This window comes from Schistocerca cancellata, chromosome 5 (genome assembly GCF_023864275.1).
Source record: "Schistocerca cancellata isolate TAMUIC-IGC-003103 chromosome 5, iqSchCanc2.1, whole genome shotgun sequence".
NCBI lineage: Eukaryota > Metazoa > Arthropoda > Insecta > Orthoptera > Acrididae > Schistocerca > Schistocerca cancellata.
In genome coordinates this window covers 833,392,397-833,414,079 of record NC_064630.1, presented here as the reverse complement: position 1 = coordinate 833,414,079, position 21,683 = coordinate 833,392,397, and positions in this window count along the sequence as shown.

Genomic DNA, 21,683 nt, shown 5'->3' with positions numbered 1-21,683 from the left:
TGACGTGGTTGCGCAAAAGACACTCATGGCACTTACCAGTGACGGTACAGATAGCAGGACCGGAAGAACCTGTCTCTTCGAAAAAAAATGGCCCTACTGATGCCGTAAACGCGCACCACACAGTAACCCTTCCAGGACGAATTGGTACTGGTTGATTCAGATTTACTACTGCATACTTGTTGTGTAAGTTATTTTAATTAGATTAAACAAATCCTAAATATACTGCACCTTGGGAGACAGATGTATGTGTTTATATAACCAAGGAAATTATAGAAAAGTATTAGACTCTGTTATTATTTAGTTATTTAAGGAATAGTGTTTACCATATTTGTTGTGCATAGATGTAAATTTAATATGTTCTTGTTAAAGTTTTGGAGATTATTGTATTCATAAATATATATCAGGTTTGGCTGGACTAAATAAAGAATATCTGAAATCAATGTTAGATTTCTTAAAGAGAATAATATAGTTATTCTAGGAAGTTTCGAAACAATTAAAATAGATACAATTGCACTTAAAAATGAAACAACAAACAAAAGCCTTCCTTTGGGGTCATTTGGTATTGTTTTAATTCTATATAATTTGATCTGAATCTGTTAATTTAGATCTATTTTTTTATTCGACTCTTTTCCTCAAACCACTAGCTGGAACAGAAACAATCCTGCATATTTTCGAATTTGAAGATGAGTGGCCAAGTAAGTGGTCCCGACAGTCGGGATACCAGTTACTTTGGAATAAGGCTGGGCATCTCGGACATATTCTGAGTCGTGGTCACCTTTGTGCTCATACGGCAAAGACTACCAAATCCACCGGTTAGTCCCTCAGCCGTTAGGGGTAAAACCCAATGGGACTCGGGGCAAGTAAGGCTAGCAACCTGCTTCCCTGGTACTTTAAATATGATGCTGGCAACAATCAGAGCAAAATGCCTCGGACCTTTGGAGGTGATGGAGTCCCACCTCTAACTGACAAACCAGGGACTCCTAAGATACGACTTGGCAAACAAATGGTAATGAGATGGGGAGCTATTAATATCAATGGGGGCTACTCTGGGAAGAAGGTAGAGCTGGCAGAGGCTGCAAGTAAGAGGGGGCTGGACGTTTTAGCTGTTAGTGACATTTGGGTAAGGGGGTGAGAAAGAAGAGGAAGTGGGAGAATACAAGGTCTACCTGTCAGGAGTCAAAGCAGGAATAGCACAATGGGGTGTAGAGCTTTACATCAGGAAAGAAATGGAACCCAGCGTAATTGCAGTAAGGTATGTAAACGAACGACTGATGTGGATAGATTTGACACTGTGTAGCAAGAAAATTAGGAGTGTGTCAGTATATCCGCATTGTGAAGGGACAGATCAAGATAAGATGGATAGTTTTTATGAGGCACTCAGTGATGTAGTTGTTAGAGTAAAGGACAAGGACAGTGTTCTGCTCATGGGTGATTTTAATGCCAGGATTGAAAATCGAACAGAAGGATATGAAAAGGTTATGGGTAAATTTGGAGAGGATATGGAGGCCAACAGGAATGGGAAACAACTCTTGGATTTCTGTGCCAGTATGGGCTTAGTAATCACAAACTCCTTTTTTAAGCATAAGAATATTCACCGGTATACTTGGGAAGGCAGGGGAACCAGATCTGTCATTGACTATATAATAACAGATCAGGAATTCAGGAAGGCTGTGAGGGACACACGTGTATTCAGGGGATTCTTTGATGACACTGATCATTATTTAATCTGCAGTGAAATTGGGATTGTGAGGCCGAAAGTGCAGGAGGTCAGGTCCATATGTAGGAGGATAAGAGTGGAGAAACTTCAGGATAAGGAAATCAGGCACAAGTACATAACAGCGATCTCAGAAAGGTACCAGTTAGTTGAATGTAGTCAATTACAGTCATTGGAAAAGGAATGGACAAGGTACAGGGACACAGTACTAGAAGTGGCTAAAGAATGTCTTGGAACAGTAGTGTGTAAAAGTAGGATGAAGCAAATAGCTTGGTGGAATGATACAGTCAAGGCAGCCTGTAAAAGGAAAAAGAAGGCGTATCAAAAATGGCTACATACCAGAACTCAGGTAGAGAGAGAAAGTTATGTTGAAGAAAGAAACAAAGCCAAACAGATAATTGCAGCATCCAAGAAGAAATCGTGGGAAGACTTTGGAAACAGGTTGGAGACTATGGGTCAAGCTGCTGGAAAACCATTCTGGAGTGTAATTAGCAGTCTTCGAAAGGGTGGTAAGAAGGAAATGACAAGTATTTTGGACACGTCAGGAAAACTGCTGGTGAATCCTGTGGATGCCTTGGGCAGATGGAGGGAATATTTTGAAGAGTTGCTCAATGTAGGTGAAAATGTGATCAGTAATGTTTCAGATTTCGAGGTAGAATGGGATAGGAATGATGATGGAAATAGGATCACATTTGAGGAAGTGGAAAAAATGGTCAATAGATTGCAGTGCAATAAAGCGGCTAGGGTGGATGAAATTAAATCGGAACTCATCAAATACAGTGGAATGTCAGGTCTTAAATGGCTACACAGGATAATTGAAATGGCCTGGGAGTCGGGACAGGTTCCATCAGACTGGACAAAAGCAGTAATCACACCAATCGTTAAACATGGAAACAGAAAAGATTGTAACAACTACAGAGGTATCTCTTTAATCAGCGTTGTGGGTAAAATCTTCTCAGGTATTGTTGAAAGGAAAGTGCGAGTATTAGTTGAGGGCCAATTGGATGAAAATCAGTGTGGGTTTAGGCCTCTTAGAGGTTGTCAGGACCAGATCTTTAGCTTGCGGCAAATAATTGAGAAGTGTTATGAGTGGAACAGGGAATTGTATCTATGCTTTATAGATCTAGAAAAGGCATACGACCGGGTTCCTAGGAGGAAGTTATTGTCTGTTCTACAAGATTATGGAATAGGAGGCAAACTTTTGCAAGCAATTAAAGGTCTTTACATGGATAGTCAGGCAGCAGTTAGAGTTGACGATAAATTGAGTTCATGGTTCAGAGTAGTTTCAGGGGTAAGACAAGGCTGCAACCTGTTTCCACTGTTGTTCATATTATTTATGGATCATATGTTGAAAACAATAGACTGGCTGGGTGAGATTAAGATATGTGAACACAAAATAAGCAGTCTTGCATATGCGAATGACTTAGTTGTGATGGCAGATTCGATTGAAAGTTTGCAAAGTAATATTTCAGAGCTAGATCAGAAATGTAAGGACTATGGTATGAAGATTAGCATCTCCAAAACGAAAGTAATGTCAGTGGGAAAGAAATATAAACGGATTGAGTGCCAAATAGGAGGAACAAAGTTAGAGCAGGTGGACGGTTTCAAGTACTTAGGATGCACATTCTCACAGGATGGCAACATAGTGAAAGAACTGGAAGCGAGGTGTAGCAAAGCTAATGCAGTGAGCGCTCAGCTACGATCTACTCTCTTCTGCAAGAAGGAAGTCAGTACCAAGACTAAGTTATCTGTGCACCGTTCAATCTTTCGACCAACTTTGTTGTATGGGAGTGAAAGCTGGGTGGATACAGGTTACCTTATCAACAAGGTTGAGGTTACGGATATGAAAGTAGCTAGGATGATTGCAGGTACTAGTAGATGGGAACAATGGCAGGAGGGTGTCCACAATGAGGAAATCAAAGAAAAACTGGGAATGAACTCTATAGATGTAGCAGTCAGGGCGAACAGGCTTAGATGGTGGGGTCATGTTACACGCATGGGAGAAGCAAGGTTACCCAAGAGACTCATGGATTCAGCAGTAGAGGGTAGGAGGAGTCGGGGCAGACCGAGGAGAAGGTACCTGGATTCGGTTAAGAATGATTTTGAAGTAATAGGCGTAACATCAGATGAGGCACCAATGTTAGCACTAAATAGGGGATCATGGAGGAACTGTATAAGGGGGGCTATGCTCCAGACTGAACGCTGAAAGGCATAATCAGTCTTAAATGATGATGATGATGATATGATGATGAAGATATATCAGTCTTTTTGTCGATCATTTTCACTATAAATATTGCATATAATTAGACCTGATCCTTCTTGTAGATGTTCTAGTCTTTTGCACCTTTTTATTTTTATAGTTCCTAGTATTTATTCAGTTTTTATATTTTCGATCGTTGCTTTATCTACTTCTTAATGCAATAGAAGCTCTTTGTTTACGAAAATAGTTACTGCTTTTAAGTAACCTATTCTGCAGAACGACTATCCATTGTAAGTAGAAAAACCATCTGTTTTTATTTCCAGAAATGGTTCTTCTTTAAGACAATAAAAAATTTCAAATTATTATATGGCATACAAATAATTTCTTCCTTTCAAAGAACGCTTTTATTTTTCTCCATTTCTATAAATTTAATTTTACTGAGACCTTTAACAATGTACACAGTTTTTTTTCATTTTTTCGCCTAAAACATCGATATTTGTGTATTCTTTTTTTATCATTCACAGCTAAAGCATAAATTTTATATACTCCACTTGCTGAACAATGTGTCCATTGCCTATTAAAATAACTTTTTATTTCTTCTTCCATCTCTCTCTTTTCATCCCCCTTCTCAAAAATATTTTTGTGTTCTGCCTTTATACATTGTGTATTATCCAGATATTACAGTTTTCTTCCTTGTAGGTTTAAGTTTCCTAAGTCTTGTTCTCGCTTTTAGTAGATTCTAAATATACCACATTGGGTTAATTTTTTAAGAGGATATGATTAGAGTTTGTTGGTAATACTTATTACATTTCTAGTCACAAATAGAATAAAATTAGGTATTTTTAATAATCCCAATTATTCAACATTTATTTCTTTGGGTATTGTAGAAATTAAACTATTCGATTTAGAAGAATATATGCCTCCACATTTTATGAAGCAGGTTCGTCTTACGAAAATCACAGTCTCTGTCTCTTCAAAGATTTCTGTCCAATTAATGGGTAAGCAGTTAAAACTAAATGCAGATAAAACATATTCAAGTAATTTTTATCTTTCTTCTTTATCATTTGTTCAAATTTTTATTTGTATTCCAGTTAATGTTTTCATATTTTTGTTACCCCAATAGAGATACTACAATAGAATTTTGCAGCAAAGGCAGCAACTATTTTGTAATGAATATTTTAATTTTCGCCACATTATTGCTAGTGGAACAGAATATAAAGGAGCTCTCTCGAAACATTTGCTGTTACTCGTTGTTAATTCTAAACAGTCAGTTAATGGATCGAATTACTGTTCTTTTTGGAACTCTACTTTAGTATAATTATAAATTGCTGTTTCCGGTCTGTAATTCCACTTTCTTTAGTTACTGTAGAACCAAGTGTTTCTTTTAATCTTCTGTCTGAACAATCTAAAAAAATTATAATCTGCTGGACAAATTGTTTATTAACTCCTGCAATCAATAGCCGGCCGCGGTAGCCGAGCGCTTCTAGGCGCTCAGTGCGGAACTGCGAGACTGCTACAGAAATTCTATAGCATTTTAAAACCCTAATCGCGACATAAGATTCCCAATAGATGCCCATGTCTGACACCCAGCTCTCTAAGCACTATGGGACTTAACTGACATCCAGCCATGACATCTTATTGGTACATACTGGATCACGGTTTGAGTGTGTCGTGTTTACTGCTTCTCAATGCGTCGCGGTGGACTCTGTCTTGCAGTGATATTTGCTGTTGTCTCTGTTCTATCATGCAGCACAATCACCCTCCCTCCTTCCGGATACAGCAGAGATAACCAATTTAGGTAATCAATAGTACTTTTAAAATTTCAATCTCGACGTGAAATTCCTGATTGGTCAGTTTATTGTTTGTGGTAGTTCTATTGCCTTCAGTACAGGAGGGCATGGCCAGCACGAGCGTGGGTCCCTCTTTCCCAGCTGGCACGGACGAGCCGGCCCTGGAGTCGACAGACCACGCCCTTCGTGATCGCGAGTTTGTGTGATCGTGAGAACTTTTTTCCCTAGATATGTTTAGCAGAAACGTTATTGTGGAGGAGGGTGTTCATGCTCCCAAACATAAGTGCATACAAGACCTCATATATACACTACTGGCCATCAAAATTGATACACCACGGAGATGACGTGCTACAGAAGCAAAATTTAACCGACAGGAAGAAGATGCTGTGATATGCAAATGATTAGTTTTTCAGAGCATTCACACAAGGTTGGCGCCGGAGGCGACACCTACAACGTGCTGACATGAGGAAAGTTTCGAATCGATTTCTCATACACAAAAAGCAGTTGACCGGCGTTGCCTGGTGAAACAATGTTGTGATGCCTCGTGTAAGGAGGAGAAATGCGTACCATCACGTTTCCGACTTTGATAAAGGTCGCATTTGAGCCTATCGCGATTGCGGTTTATCGCATCGCAACATTGCTGCTCGCGTTGGTCGAGATCCAATGACTGTTAGCAGAATATGGAATCGGTGCATTCAGGAGGGTAATACGGAACGCCGTGCTGGATCCCAACGGCCTCGTATCACTAGCAGTCGACGACAGGCATCTTATCCGCATGGCTGTAACGGATCGTGCAGCCACGTCTCGATCCCTGAGTCAACAGATGGGGACGTTTACAAGACAACAACCATCTGCACGAACAGTTCGACGACGTTTGCAGCAGCAAGGACTATCAGCTCGGAGACCATGGCTGCGGCTACCCCTGATGCTGGCCCACAGACAGGAGCGCCTCCGATGGTGCAGTCAACGACGAACCTGGGTGCACGAATGGCAAAACGTCATTTTCTCGGATGAATCGAGGTTCTGTTTACAGCATAATGATGGTCGCAACCGTGTTTGGCAACATCGCGGTGAACGCACATTGGAAGCGTGTATACGTCATCGCCATACTGGCGTATCACCCGGGGAGATGTTATGGAGTGCCATTGGTTACACCTCTCGGTCACCTCTTGTTCGCATTGACGGCACTTTGAACAGTGGACGTTACATTTCATATGTGTTACGGCCCGTGGCTCTATCCTTCATTCGATCCCTGCGAAACCCTACATTTCAACAGATTAATGCACAACTGCATGTTGCAGGTCCTGTACGTACCTTTCTGGATACAGAAAATGTTCGACTGCTGCCCTGGCCAGCACATTCTCCAGATCTCTCACCAATTGAAAGGTCTGGTCAATGGCGGCCGAGCGACTGGCTCGTCACTATACGGCAGTCACTACTCTTGATGAACTGTGGTGTCGTGTTGGAGCTGTATGGGCAGCTGTACCTGTACACGCCATCCAAGCTCTGTTTGACTCAATGGCGAGGCGTATGAAGGCCGTTATTACGGCCAGAGGTGGTTGTTCTGGGTACTAATCTCTCAGGATCTATGCACCCAAATTGCGTGAAAATGTAATCACATGTCAGTTCTAGTATAACATGTTGTCCAATGAATACCCGTTTATCATCTGTATTTCTTCTTGGTGTAGCAATTTTAATGTCCAGTAGTGTATTTAGCGCTACCTTCTATTTGACACAGTAGTTTCATTACTTGATTTGCATAATGTTTGTGTGTGATACTCAAACACTGAAAATATGTTTTATTACAAATGAAGATCTTCGTAAGTTGGAAGTGACTGTTTTTAGCGATCTGTTTCACTTCTGTAAATTGTTAAACAATTAATTTGACAGGGTAGCGGAAATGGATTATTTCACTCAATTTTTGATATCGAAATTGAGTCAGTTTTCCATTTGTCTCCAGCATTAGCCAATAGGAACATGCTACTCTGACGAGAGATGAAAACCTCCACCGTGTTTGGAGACGTGGGCTGCCACAGCCAAACAGCGCAAGAGACAGACAGAAAGCGAGTCTGGAATTTGCCGATCTACAGAACGCCGTCATTGATGCTTCGCCTGTGGGCCACGAGATCAAAGGTGCCGATATGCAGTTCATGGTCGGTGGGATGTAGTAACATGGTCTGTAATTAGGAGATTGGGCAGTTTTGACCTACGTGGCGACGCCTTGACTGTAGACACATACACGGGAGACCCCAAACGTTGGCTACTATATCGCACTTCTTTCCATTTCCTGGTGATTACCGTTATTATGTCATGGGGACCAAGGGTGAGGGTCCAGTCGTGATGTCTCCCCAAGTGGGGGAACCCTTTCTCCCACAAATTGATTAAATAAAAAAATATGTATCAATATATATTCGACTTTGGTTTGAATTTCGTATTGTGAGAGCCTTCCTCTCCTGCACATAATGAGTCTTTTCCCTACCAATTTTTTAATTTTTTAAATTTTGAGATGGGTGGAGAATGATGGGGCGAGGTGTAGGATGATGGGATGTCCTCTGGTGGAGGTATTATACGCTAGCTCAGTCGAGGTTTTGGGATTTGACCAATGGGAGAAATCATGTTTTCTCTTAATGCAGGGCTTTTCCCGGGTATATTCGTGCACAGCCATCCGTGTTCGCAACGCCAGGGTAGCCCACATATTGGCCTTTTATGCCGAGCGGCCCACCCACTGTGAACTGGAAGGATGTTCATGTTGAAGAATAAGAAACAGTGTGTAATCACAAACGAGTTCAGGTAACAGGTTTCAGAGTAAAATTGACTCAGCAGTGGTAAATCCAGTACAGATATGGGATTAGACACACACGTCTACTGGGTGATTGGGCACTTGCTCGAGTGTTTAGCCAAGACATAGGTTTTTCCCAATGGTAATACCTCAGAAAGTAGCTATTGGGCCACTGCAATCAAGAGAGGGGTGATACCTCTACACATTGGCTGGAAAAGCGTGTCTATTATACAGTGTTGTAATAGCTCTTGTGGTCCTGCCAGGAAACATGGCTAAGCTACTCTTCCTTGACAGGAAGAAAAACAGAATAGAGATGTTGACCCGGCAGGAGGGTAAGAGAAAAAGGGGAGGGCAAAAAAATACCTGCAGCGACTGATACAGCAGTAGGGCGCGGCGTCCACAGGGACTTTCACAGCAGAATCGGTCGCCTACCGCCGGCCTAGCGGGAGAGTAATGAACCGAGCCAACGAAAATTGGCCTATACTAAAATGAGTTTACCGTGGGTCAAAATAGGTCTGGTCTTAGTTATTCGGTAGTGAATCGACTACGTAACACCTTGAGGGTGTGTGGTGTCCTTAAAGAACAAGATGAATGGGAAGTCTTTGGGGCACAAATGTGAGTCAGTTGTGACGTAATCATTGTGTAGAAAATTTGCTCATGAGTGCAGGTAATACGAAGATAGGTGTTGGAATTTTCGACAAAACTTCTTGGGCGGCTTGTGAGCCATACAGGAAAAGCAATCACAAATCACGTGCTAGCTGGTTCAGAGGTGGGGCATCTCATTTCCCGGGACTAAGAAAGTTACATAGCCTTGACAGTAGGAAGTCTTTATGTGGGAGGACAGTGTCCAATATCCTGGGCTGCTAGTGTGTGTGTACGTATGTTCGTGTTCTTGGTTGAACAACAGCTCTGATTGACTGCTATGCCAAGGGAAAGTAGAGGGAAGCAGTGCTGAAAAACAGCTGCAGTTGTATCATCACTGAGCAAGTCCGTAACTAGATGGTACAGACAAGTTTCCGTACTAGGGCCTGCGATTGGAATAGGTGGATAGCCTAAGGGCAGGCAGGGTGCAGGATGAGTGCTGCTAGAGGATCCCAGAAGGTCTGTAGGTTGAGTGCGAATGGTACCATGATGATTGGGGTAGACGACAACAGAGAAATTCTGACTGCAGTTACCATATCGGAACATAAAAGGAATCCTTCCCCCTCCCTCTGGGGGGAGGAAAAGACGCATAGATGAAAGAGATAGGTAGGCGATCGGTTTATGAAAGCGGAAACTGAAGGAATAAACCGATCAGCTGGGTACTCTGCGGGCGCTAACTGCAACGTGTAAGGCACACGGCCGTGGAGGAGGGAGGTACAACGTAATGATTGAGGCTGGAACGAATAAACGAGCGACTCAAAGCGATGGTAGAAACACAGTGCAATGCATGGGCGAGGAAGGCACCGTGCTCTGTCTCCATAGGGCGATTACGTCTTGTGGGGGTTAACTACGACAAAATTCCCAAAATCCGTGAAGTAACAGGGTGGAGCTACGAAAAAGGGGGTGCGAACTACTGTGACATTGTACAATAAATCTTTTATTCATTCGGGTGGAAGTCGTTTGTTAACTATATTTCCAACAAGATAACGCATAACTGCAGTTGGGTGATGACGTCACGTTAGGGGTGCTAATAGTCAACAATCTAGTGCTTATTTCAGCGGGTGCTTCAATCTTATTACGTCATGGGTGTATTTGTTTGAATAAACAAACGGGTGTCTCTCACTTCCCAAACACACGGCAGGAGACTGTATCCAAATGGTAGCAGTGTCGATTTCCGTGATCGCTCGTGTCTTCTACACTTCGTCACTAAATTACTTCCCCCCTACGGGTTTGGGGGTAAGAATAGGCCTGCGGTATTCCTGCCTGTCGTAAGAGGCGACTAAAAGGAGTCTCAAACTTTTCGGCCTTATGTGATGGTCCCCTGTTGGGTTTGACATCCATCTCTCAAAATTTTTCCGAAGAGCGAGCCGACTGCGGAAGGGCGCCTTACTTGGTGCATTGTGTCCATCTTGCGGTCAGACTTTTCGCCAGCTTATTCGTCGTTTCATTGCAGTCCTGCCTGCTCTCCATCTCTTGGGCATGGATACGTTCCAGTGCACTTTCCGCCATGTGTTGTGCAGTGCCACTTTCTGCACTGAAGACGATCATGGACTACATGTCACCTAACATCCAGCACGGTAGCCCGTCCATCGTGGTGGGGCCGCCATGTACCCTGTTGGTTGTAGCCCCCTGACAACACTCTACTGATGCCTGCGCCGTTTACTCCCCATGTATGCCAAGGAGTAGATGCCCATCTCCCTGGGGCATCAGGAGTCCTGGCAATGGCCATCCTGCCAGGTGGCCCTTGCTGTGGCTGGGTGGCGCCCATGGAGACAGCCCCTGGTCGGAGTAAGTGGCATCAGGGTGGATGACACGCAATGAAGTGTGGCACATCATATCTTACTGGTGGCCAGCCACCAGCAGTGTCTAAGCGTTCGAGAGCTCATTTTAGAGCTAACGTTTATGACCCAAAATCGTTCCCCTCCCTGGTCACACCATGGGAGGAACGAAATGCAATGAATGAAAGTTAGACGTATTCCCCCAGGTATCTCGTCTGTACCAGAGCTGATGGGGAATCCTTCATATCCGAGAAGCCTCAGTTCTTTGTAGAGCATTTAGAGGACAAGTTCGGGGAGGTGGAGGGCTTGTCCAAAATGCGGTCCGGTTCAGTCTTGATAAAAACAGCATCCCCTTGCTCGCTTGTAAGCAGCTAGGGGATGTTTCAGTTAATATCACGCCCCATAAAAGCTTAAATATGGTCCAGGGCACTATCTTCCACAGGGATCTTCTTGTACAGTCCGATGACGAGCTGCGCGCCAACTTAGACCGACGAGGGGTCCATTTCGTCTGGCGCGTCCACAAGGGTCCGAGGGATCATCAAGTTGCCACCGGTGCCTTCATCTTGGCCTTCGAGGGTGACACGTTACCTGAGAAGGTCAAGGTGATGGTGTACCGTTGTGATGTCAAGCCCTATATCCCTTCCCCGATGCGGTGCTTCAAGTGTTGGAAGTTCGGCCATATGTCTTTACGCTGTGCTTCCAGCCTCATGTGTCATGGTCGTCCATCCCATCCTGATACTCCATGTGCCCTGCCACCCATCTGTGTCAACTGCGGAGAGCAACACCCCCCCCTTGCTCGCCGGACTGACCGATTCTGCAGAAAGAAAGGAAAATAATGGAAATCAAGACCCTCGACCGACTGACCTACACAGAGGCTAAACGGAAATTTGACTGGCTTCATCCTGTGCGCATGACGTCTTCTTATGCCGCCGCAGTCACTCCTGCTACAGTCAGCTGGTGGGGGGCACTTCACTCCCTGTTGCACCTGCTCCATCTACTTCAGGAGAAACACCCCCCCTCTCCCAACCATCGGGGACTTCAGTTCCCCCTTCCCAGCCGGAGAAGAGTAAGACTTCTTCGGCTCCTCTCGCCAGGAAGAGGTCCCTTGGGGACTTTCCTTCGCAAGTTCCGACCGGTTCAAAAGCAAAATGGCTCAAACAACTACCGGTCGCTGGTCGTAGGGCCTCACGGTCGTCGTCCGTCCCTGAGACTGACCCTGTGAAGCTCTCCCAGCCTGAACCACCGAAGGCTCCGCGAAAGAAGCATAAAAAGAAGAAAGTCTCCAAGAATCCTGGCATTGCTGTGGCACCTGTCCCACCACTTCCTACAACCACTGTGTCTGAAGACGAGATGGAGATTCTGGCGTCCCCTGAGGACCTCGATCTCGCCGGTCCCTCAGACGCCATGGATAGCACTAGCACAGGTGCTCAATCGGAGGCAGCAGGTGACCCAGCGGCATAATCTGCCTTCCCAGTCCCTTCACTGCTTTCTCAGCCATGGCCGATACTATACTCCAGTGGAACTGCAGCGGTTTCTTCCACCATCTAGCTGAGCTCTGACAACTTATCAGTCTTCACCTTTTCTTCTGCATTGCTCTTCAGGCAACTTGGTTTCCAGCAATGCGAACCCCTCCGTGCTATCGGGTTATTATAAGAACCGGGCAGCTTATGAAAGGGTGTCTGGTGGCGTCTGCATCTATGTCCTTAACTCTCTTCACAGCGAGTGTGTCCCTCTCCACACAGCTTTAGAGGCTGTCGCTGTTCGGGTGTGGACGCCACAGGCTGTTACCGTCTGCAGTCTTTACCTTCAACCGGCTGGTGATGTCCCACAGCATGGTCTGGCTGCGCTGGTAGCCCAATTGCCGCCACCTTTCTTGTTACTGGGCGACTTCAACGCCCATAACCCTCTGTGGGGTGGGTCAGTGGCAACAGGTCGAGGCGCCACCGTTGAGCATTTATTGGCACAGCTCGATCTTTCGATTTTAAATGATGGTGCCTTCACACACTTCAGTGTGGTGCATGGCACATACTCCGCCATCGACCTTTCGATCTGCAACCCTGGCCTCTTACCGCCTGTGCAATGGAGTGTGCATGACGACCTGTGTGGTAGTGACCACTTTCCGATCTTTCTGTCACTGCCACGGCGTCACTCTTCTGGGCGCCCCAGCAGATGGGCTATGAATAAGGCTGACTGGGACTTGTTCTCCTCCATTGCCGTTATTGAGCCTCTCTGTAATGACGACACTGATGCGGTGGTTCACTCGGCCACCACCAGCATCGTTACTGCCGCAGAATCTGCCATTCCCCGTTCTTCTGGGTCCCCTCGGAGGAGGACTGTGCCTTGGTGGTCGCCTGAGATCGCTGAAGCGATAAAAGATCGCCGGCGGGCGCCCCAGCGTCACAAGCGACATCCCTCCATAGAACACCTCATCGCCTTCAAACGGCTGCGTGCGCGGGCCCGCCGCCTTATCCGCCAACGCAAATACGGGGCGAAATCAAGGTAGCTTCCCCCCGCACCTTACACGAAGCCGTGCGATTAGCACTCTTGAGAGAGGAGGCGAGCCGATTTGTGGCCGTCTCCGCGCGGCAAAGCGAGCCCCGTCGAGTCTTTTCGAACGATACTAAGTGTGGGCGCTGTAATAGACAAGGACATGTGGCAGAGCAATGTCGCGTGCCATACTGTCATCAGTGCAGGAACATGGGTCACCAAAGCGTGCATTGTCCAAATAGTAGGACACAACAGCCTGCAAATTCCAGGCGAAATGCAAACCAACCACAGAATTCGGGAAACGGCCGCGGGGCGGGAAGTGCCACCCCTCCCGGCCCCCGTTAAAAATAGTGACCCCCCTAGCTTACAAGGGAATCACGCAGGTGGCAAGCGTGGTTGTCGATGGTGTTAGAGGCCGCAAACCAATACGCGTGCTAATTGACACAGGCGCACAGATCAGCTTGACATTTTTATCGAAGAGAGATAAAAGAACATTGCAACCGCCGCGGTACCATATCAGTGGTATTGGTCCCGGCATAGTGAAACCTGATGGCAGCTGTTGCGTTGAGTTCATGTTGGACTCCACAGAATGTGCTTTTACGATGGAGGTTGTACGGAACAGGCGCACGGATTACGACATCATCCTGGGAAGTGACTTTCTGCGTCATTTCCAGGGGGTTATTGACTATAGGTTAAATACCGTCCACTTCGGCGACAACGTGCACCGTTTTGGACGTGACTGCACGTTGCGGGCGAGCGGAGCTGGGAAAAAAGGATCCGTTTCCCAAGTTTCGGAGTCTCCCGTAACTATGCTAAAAGCCTATAATCCCGTGGAGATACCAGAAGGCACAGGAAAGATCCTTTGGGTGCCTGTTGGGATACGTGAATCCGAAGAGGTTCATTTCTTGGTAGATCCACTCTGCCAGAATGAAACTCTTGACCAGATGCAGGTCCACGTAAAACGTAGCCTGTGCAAAGCGCAGCAAGTACAGAAAGAAAATTGCGTACCCGTGTGTCTAGACAATTTTAGTCACAAGCAAGCTTTAATACCGCGTGGTACAGTATTAGCCAGCTTACAGGTTATCACAGAAGATGAGTTGTCAATGACAACCCCCTCTCTGAAAAAGAAAAAGACTGCTGCCACCTCTCAACACCTTTTGACAATCACGTCACATCTGACAGATAAGTTTAAAGCTAAGCTTAGTCACCTCCCATTGCATGAACAAAAGCTAATAAATGAAGTATTGAATGAGTATTCATGGTTGTTTGAAGACAGGAAATATTTACCAGCAACAGATCTAATCCAACATGAGATTCCAACCGGAAATGCTAAGCCAATAGCTCAAAAAGGGTACCAAATTCCTTACCATCTTCAGTCAGTGGTAGAGGAAACTATACAACAGCAACTAGAAGCAGGAATAATACAACCCTCTAGTGCGTGGTCTAGCCCAATTGTAGTCGTTCCAAAGAAATCTATAGACGGAGAAAAATCCTATCGCCTCTGTGTAGACATGCGAGCAGTAAACAAAGTTACTACTCCAGATCATTATCCATTACCCCGGATCGATGAAACATTCGATCGTCTGGGCAATTGCCGGTACTTCACAACATTAGACATGCGCAGTGGGTATCATCAAATTCCAATTGCTCCTCAAGATCGAGCTAAGACAGCTTTTGTAGTTCCTGGTGGCTTATATGAATTCTTAAGGATGCCTTTCGGGGTTCGCAACGCGCCAGCAACCTTTCAGCGATTTGCAGATCTGCTATTACGTGGGTTGAAACCTACTATGTGCCTTGTGTATCTTGATGATATAATTATATTTTCAAAATCCATTGCTGAACATGCTGAACATCTACGCAGTGTGCTGTTGCGCTTGCAAAATGCTAATTTAAGCTTAAAATTAGAAAAATGTCCTTTTGCTCAATCACAAGTGCAGTATTTAGGTCATGTCATCAGTTCCAGCGGAGTCAAGCCAGATCCACGATTAACTGAAGCAGTAGACACTTTTCCTATTCCAACAAATTTAAAGGAATTACAATCCTTCCTTGGTCTTGCAAATTATTACCGTCGTTTTGTTAAAGATTATGCTACTATTACCAAACCACTTACTAAATTGTTGAAAAAGGATACTCCTTTTGTTTGGACGGATGAATGTTCGACCGCCTTTCAAACAGTGAAAACTATTTTAACTAGTTCACCTCTACTTGTTTACCCAGACTTCGCTGAACCTTTTATTTTATCTTGTGACGCATCTGATTTTGCTGTAGGATGTGTCCTAAGCCAAGTGCAAGATGGTGAGGAAAAACCCGTTGCGTATGACTCTCGTCAACTGAATAAAGCAGAAACTAATTACAGTTACTACAGAAAAGGAATTGCTTGCCCTTCTTTTTGGAATCAATTATTTTAGATGTTACCTTTATGGTCGCAAGTTTACAGTTCTTACCGATCACTCTGCTCTGCTGTGGTTATTGAATCTTAAAGACTCTAGCAGCAAACTTATGCGCTGGGCCATGAAACTGTCAGAATATGATTTTGAAGTTCGGCACAAGCCTGGTCGGTTGCATCAAAATGCTGATGCGTTAAGTAGAAAAGTGCGTGTCATTCAATCAGATGAGGTATCAATTGAAGAGTTAAAAGAAGCACAGCAGGTGGACGTTCAATGTAGAAGATACGCCACCTTGCCAGAATTTGAAGTAATAGACGACCTTTTGTAACGAAGAACTCCCCATGGAAATCGTTTGGTAATACCGGAATGCTTGCAGCAACGTATAATACGGCAATTCCATGATACAATCCAAGCATGTCACAGCGGAAAACGCGCTACGAACGCTCGAATTGCGACACGTTATTGGTGGTAATACCGACAACGTGACGTGGACAGGTATGTAAGATCTTGCCTGCCGTGTGCGCAACGAGCACAAAATAGGCATCCGCGAGTGCCGCTGCAAACACTTCCTCAGGCATCTTCACCCTTCGAAATTCTTGCTTTAGATTTCCAAGGTCCTTTTCCACAGTCGCAACAAGGTAACAAATACACTCCTGGAAATGGAAAAAAGAACACATTGACACCGGTGTGTCAGACCCACCATACTTGCTCTGGACACTGCGAGAGGGCTGTACAAGCAATGATCACACGCACGGCACAGCGGACACACCAGGAACCGCGGTGTTGGCCGTCGAATGGCGCTAGCTGCGCAGCATTTGTGCACCGCCGCCGTCAGTGTCAGCCAGTTTGCCGTGGCATACGGAGCTCCATCGCAGTCTTTAACACTGGTAGCATGCCGCGACAGCGTGGACGTGAACCGTATGTGCAGTTGACGGACTTTGAGCGAGGGCGTATAGTGGGCATGCGGGAGGCCGGGTGGACGTACCGCCGAATTGCTCAACACGTGGGGCGTGAGGTCTCCACAGTACATCGATGTTGTCGCCAGTGGTCGGCGGAAGGTGCACGTGCCCGTCGACCTGGGACCGGACCGCAGCGACGCACGGATGCACGCCAAGACCGTACGATCCTACGCAGTGCCGTAGGGGACCGCACCGCCACTTCCCAGCAAATTAGGGACACTGTTGCTCCTGGGGTATCGGCGAGGACCATTCGCAACCGTCTCCATGAAGCTGGGCTACGGTCCCGCACACCGTTAGGCCGTCTTCCGCTCACGCTCCAACATCGTGCAGCCCGCCTCCAGTGGTGTCGCGACAGGCGTGAATGGAGGGACGAATGGAGACGTGTCGTCTTCAGCGATGAGAGTCGCTTCTGCCTTGGTGCCAATGATGGTCGTATGCGTGTTTGGCGCCGTGCAGGTGAGCGCCACAATCAGGACTGCATACGACCGAGGCACACAGGGCCAACACCCGGCATCATGGTGTGGGGAGCGATCTCCTACACTGGCCGTACACCACTGGTGATCGTCGAGGGGACACTGAATAGTGCACGGTACATCCAAACCGTCATCGAAGCCATCGTTCTACCATTCCTAGACCGGCAAGGGAACTTGCTGTTCCAACAGGACAATGCACGTCCGCATGTATCCCGTGCCACCCAACGTGCTCTAGAAGGTGTAAGTCAACTACCCTGGCCAGCAAGATCTCCGGATCTGTCCCCCATTGAGCATGTTTGGGACTGGATGAAGCGTCGTCTCACGCGGTCTGCACGTCCAGCACGAACGCTGGTCCAACTGAGGCGCCAGGTGGAAATGGCATGGCAAGCCGTTCCACAGGACTACATCCAGCATCTCTACGATCGTCTCCATGGGAGAATAGCAGCCTGCATTGCTGCGAAAGGTGGATATACACTGTACTAGTGCCGACATTGTGCATGCTCTGTTGCCTGTGTCTATGTGCCTGTGGTTCTGTCAGTGTGATCATGTGAAGTATCTGACCTCAGGAATGTGTCAATAAAGTTTCCCCTTCCTGGGACAATGAATTCACGGTGTTCTTATTTCAATTTCCAGGAGTGTACATTTTGCCTGTTATTGATCACTTTTCACGTTATCTAATTTTGGTTCCCTTCCCCGACATGACAGCTGAAACTGTGGCGAGATAGTTTGTAAATCGTGTGATACTACCTTTTTGAAGTCCTGATGCCATTTTAACGGATCAAGGAACCAATTTCATGTCTGCTTTATTTGTACAAGTTTGTAAATTGTTAAGAATCAAAAAATGGCGTACAACTCCCTTCCATCCTAAAGCCAACGGTCGCGTTGAACGCGTACACCGTACAGTTTGTAAAATGTTATCCCATTATGTTGCAAAAACGCACGCTGATTGGGACAGATATGTACCGTATATTTCTTCTGCATACAACACCCGAATACATGAATCCACGGGGTATACCCCTTACGAAGCTGTGTTTGGACGGCCGATGAATTCGCCGTTCGAAATAGACAAACTACCTCAAGGTGTAGAAATAAAGGAAGTAAAAGGTTTAGCCCACCGGCTAAGAGCGATCTGGTATAAGGTAATGAGGAATAATACCAAAGCTACTAATAAACAGTTGCACAGGCAGAACAAAAATGCTGTTTTACCGACTTATCAAACAGGTGATTTAGTGTTACTACGAAACCCGGCAATCAAAAAGGGACGAACTAAAAAGTACTCTCCCCGCTTTGAAGGCCCGTATCGGATTGTACGGTTGACCTCACCAGTCAATGCAGAACTGCAATTACCCTATCGTACGGTGATAGTGCACTTTGACCGCCTGCAACCTTACCACGGTAGGGCTGTGTCACCACAACAGGTCGCAGCCCCCGATCCGCCTGTGTCACCTCCACCTCAAGTGGAACAAAGACGAAAGAAAAAAACGGAGGAGATTACCTCCACAGGGTTGTAGATACCCTTTGCGGAATCGACACCCTTATGGGTTGAGGTCGCGTGATTAATCACGCCTAATTAGAGTTTTATGTTATGTTTTATTGCAGCTTAGTTTAAGTCATTTTCTCCAGGGACTTGGAAGCAAGACGTGCCTGGCCACCACGGAGTTCCCAGCCATTCTCAATTGTCAATTTCCAGTCATGTCATGTATTTTTGCTCATTTTCATATGTATGATTATGTTTTATGTTTTGCCAACAATGCCACGTATTAGACGTCACGCCACTGACTTGCTTCAAATGCAACCATTACACTTGGTGTTGGCAGAACCGCGGCTGCTAACTCCGAATAATATTCTTCAATGTCCTCTATTGCCATCTATTTGGCAAACCAGTACATGTGGAGTATTTTTACTCCGAGCTTTTCTTAATACTTGTTACGTTGACGTCTAGTGTATTGTACTATATGTCGTAGTTCTGTATTTGCTGCAGCTAATCGTAAGTAATCGGAACAGATAAAGCCAGGACTTGAAATGGATACGCCTCGTACGCTTTGTTTACGGGACCAGCTGTTGGCGGGGCAACACATCAGCTGTCGCCTCCCCTCCTCTCTTCAGCGCTGTCCCTTCTCCTCGCCAAGAACTGGCCAGCGGCCATCATTTTTTCTCAGCCAGTAACAGCGCTCCGCGCGATGACGTATCTTATCACCACGTGCGCTGCCGCCTCCAGCGTCTCAACACGCGGCGCGTCCGAGTAGTTACAAAAACAAACCGCAAATTACTGCCCTATCTTCCGTGTATGACAGACTACAATGCATTTACCATCATTTTATATAACTAACAGCCTTTTTAAAAAAAACTCTTATTCTAGATAATTAGCAATTTCTAATTCATCGTTATTTCTGGTACACGCTGAGCGCGTGATATTTGTCGCTGCAGTAGCGGCCGGTCTCTCGCGGCTACACGCCGTCTCACATAACCGCTGACGTGCCGGTGCCTACTCCGCACCTACGCGTGCGCTGCGCGCTCGCTAACAGCTCCAAGCTGGTTTCTTTCATGCAGCCGGAAGACACGGCAAACAAAATTCATTCAAACATCCCAATAAATCTTAACATAAATATTAAGTAGATGTGATTCATTGTTTAAATTCTTTTCCTCGTTTTGTTTCACATTAGCTGGATAAATCACACGAAGTTCTGAACGATTTACATTATTCTGCATACCTTAGTCGGCCAATCCTATAAGTGAAGTTTCACTACTGCTTTGATTCATTGTATAAGGTACAAACTACAGCCCTAACCCTCTTACACATCGAACTATAAGGACATTTAACGTTATCTGCCCTGGACAAGGCCAGATATGGGCAAACCAATGCAATGCCACGGGTTTTTCACGCTACTGACGAGGCACAAACGACCAATCGTCCGGGCTGCCGTATATCGGTGGGCGATTGTTCCTTGGTTGCTACGCAGTTATTTTTGCCCTCCCCATTTATTTTACTCTACCGCCGTGGTCATTGTTCTATCCTGTTTTCCTTCTTCTGTCGATGAGGAGGCCCCTACAACATGTTAGGTACCCTCTTCCGACAGTACCGGTCTTCTAATCTTACCACCTATTTACACCGAGATATTGCTCTCCCTTGTTGCAGTCTTGTCCCAAAATATCGGCCGATGATCCATTGTGAGATACGTACTCTGCCTCTAATTAGCCGGTGATGTAAGCGCTACGGGAACTGTGCCTAGTTGTCCTTCCAGTTCAATTTGTTGTCGTCAGTTTTAAAACTAACACACACGCAGCCCAGCAGCCAGCCCCAGGTGGCCAGTGTTACATGTTAACGTTGAGCGTTCCGACCACTTACAGCGTTATTATTATACATCATTGTGTTTTTATTTTCCTGTCAATATATGTCATTGTGTTTAATTATGTCATTATGCTAGCGCTACTGATTTATAGTTAATGATTTTCATTTTATTTAGTGTTATGTACTGCGCGCACAAAAAGTGACGCTATTTATGCATGTATGCTATTCTAGCTTCAGAGCTATTTTTATTGCTTGAACAGTCGACATTTTCCTAGTACAGCAGTTCGCTAATAACGCCGCTGATACTTTTATTACATGTATCGCAGGAAACCCATGTGCCTACACTAATTCTTATTAAGCCAGACGGACGCCCTTAGGCCCGCTGAACAACGGTATCGCAGATAGCTCCAATGCACTGCCTACCCCTCAATTATTAGACAGGTTGCCTTAGCACTGTCCGCAGGTTGCTCCATTGCCCTGCAAATTATATAATCATCAATCCAAGACTGCAGATTGCACTAATGCACTGCTGAACTTAATAGTCGAGTCACTCGCAGGTAGCTCATACGCACCGCTAACTTGTACTTACACGTCACCGAATCCTAGGCTCCTCGGTTGACCACAAAACAATTCATACATCAATTACCGTGAGGCAATTTGCACTCACACTACGCCTTTGTGACTCAACCACAAATGAACTGAGCCCCAGACGCTCTTTTATTACATTTTATACAACGCCACTTTGTTCTAGATGGCAATTCCATTGCAAAATCATCGGATTCTGCCAAAGATTCAGATAACGTTCCCCAGATGGCAGCCTTTTCCGTTGCTGAACGGATTAGTTGCTTTTCACCATCTGACAGTGCAAACAGCACTTTTAAGAACAATGTTGTTATATACACACACTGTCGGATTCTATTGACGTAGTCCCTTATACACTTCGTCAACCGACTAAAAAAAACAACTTCCCCTGACGGATTTCGTATCTGATTCGGAAGTTTACGTTCGGGAAATATTTCCTTTATTTTATTTCTTGTCAATTATTATTATTTCAATGTCATGTTTTATTGTTATCAATTTATAGTTATGATTAATGTTAGTACACTTTATGGTTATACGTTATTTTTGGTGTCATATTCGGTATTCCCTTTTAACTTTCATTGTTTCTCGACTGGAAGTATCTCT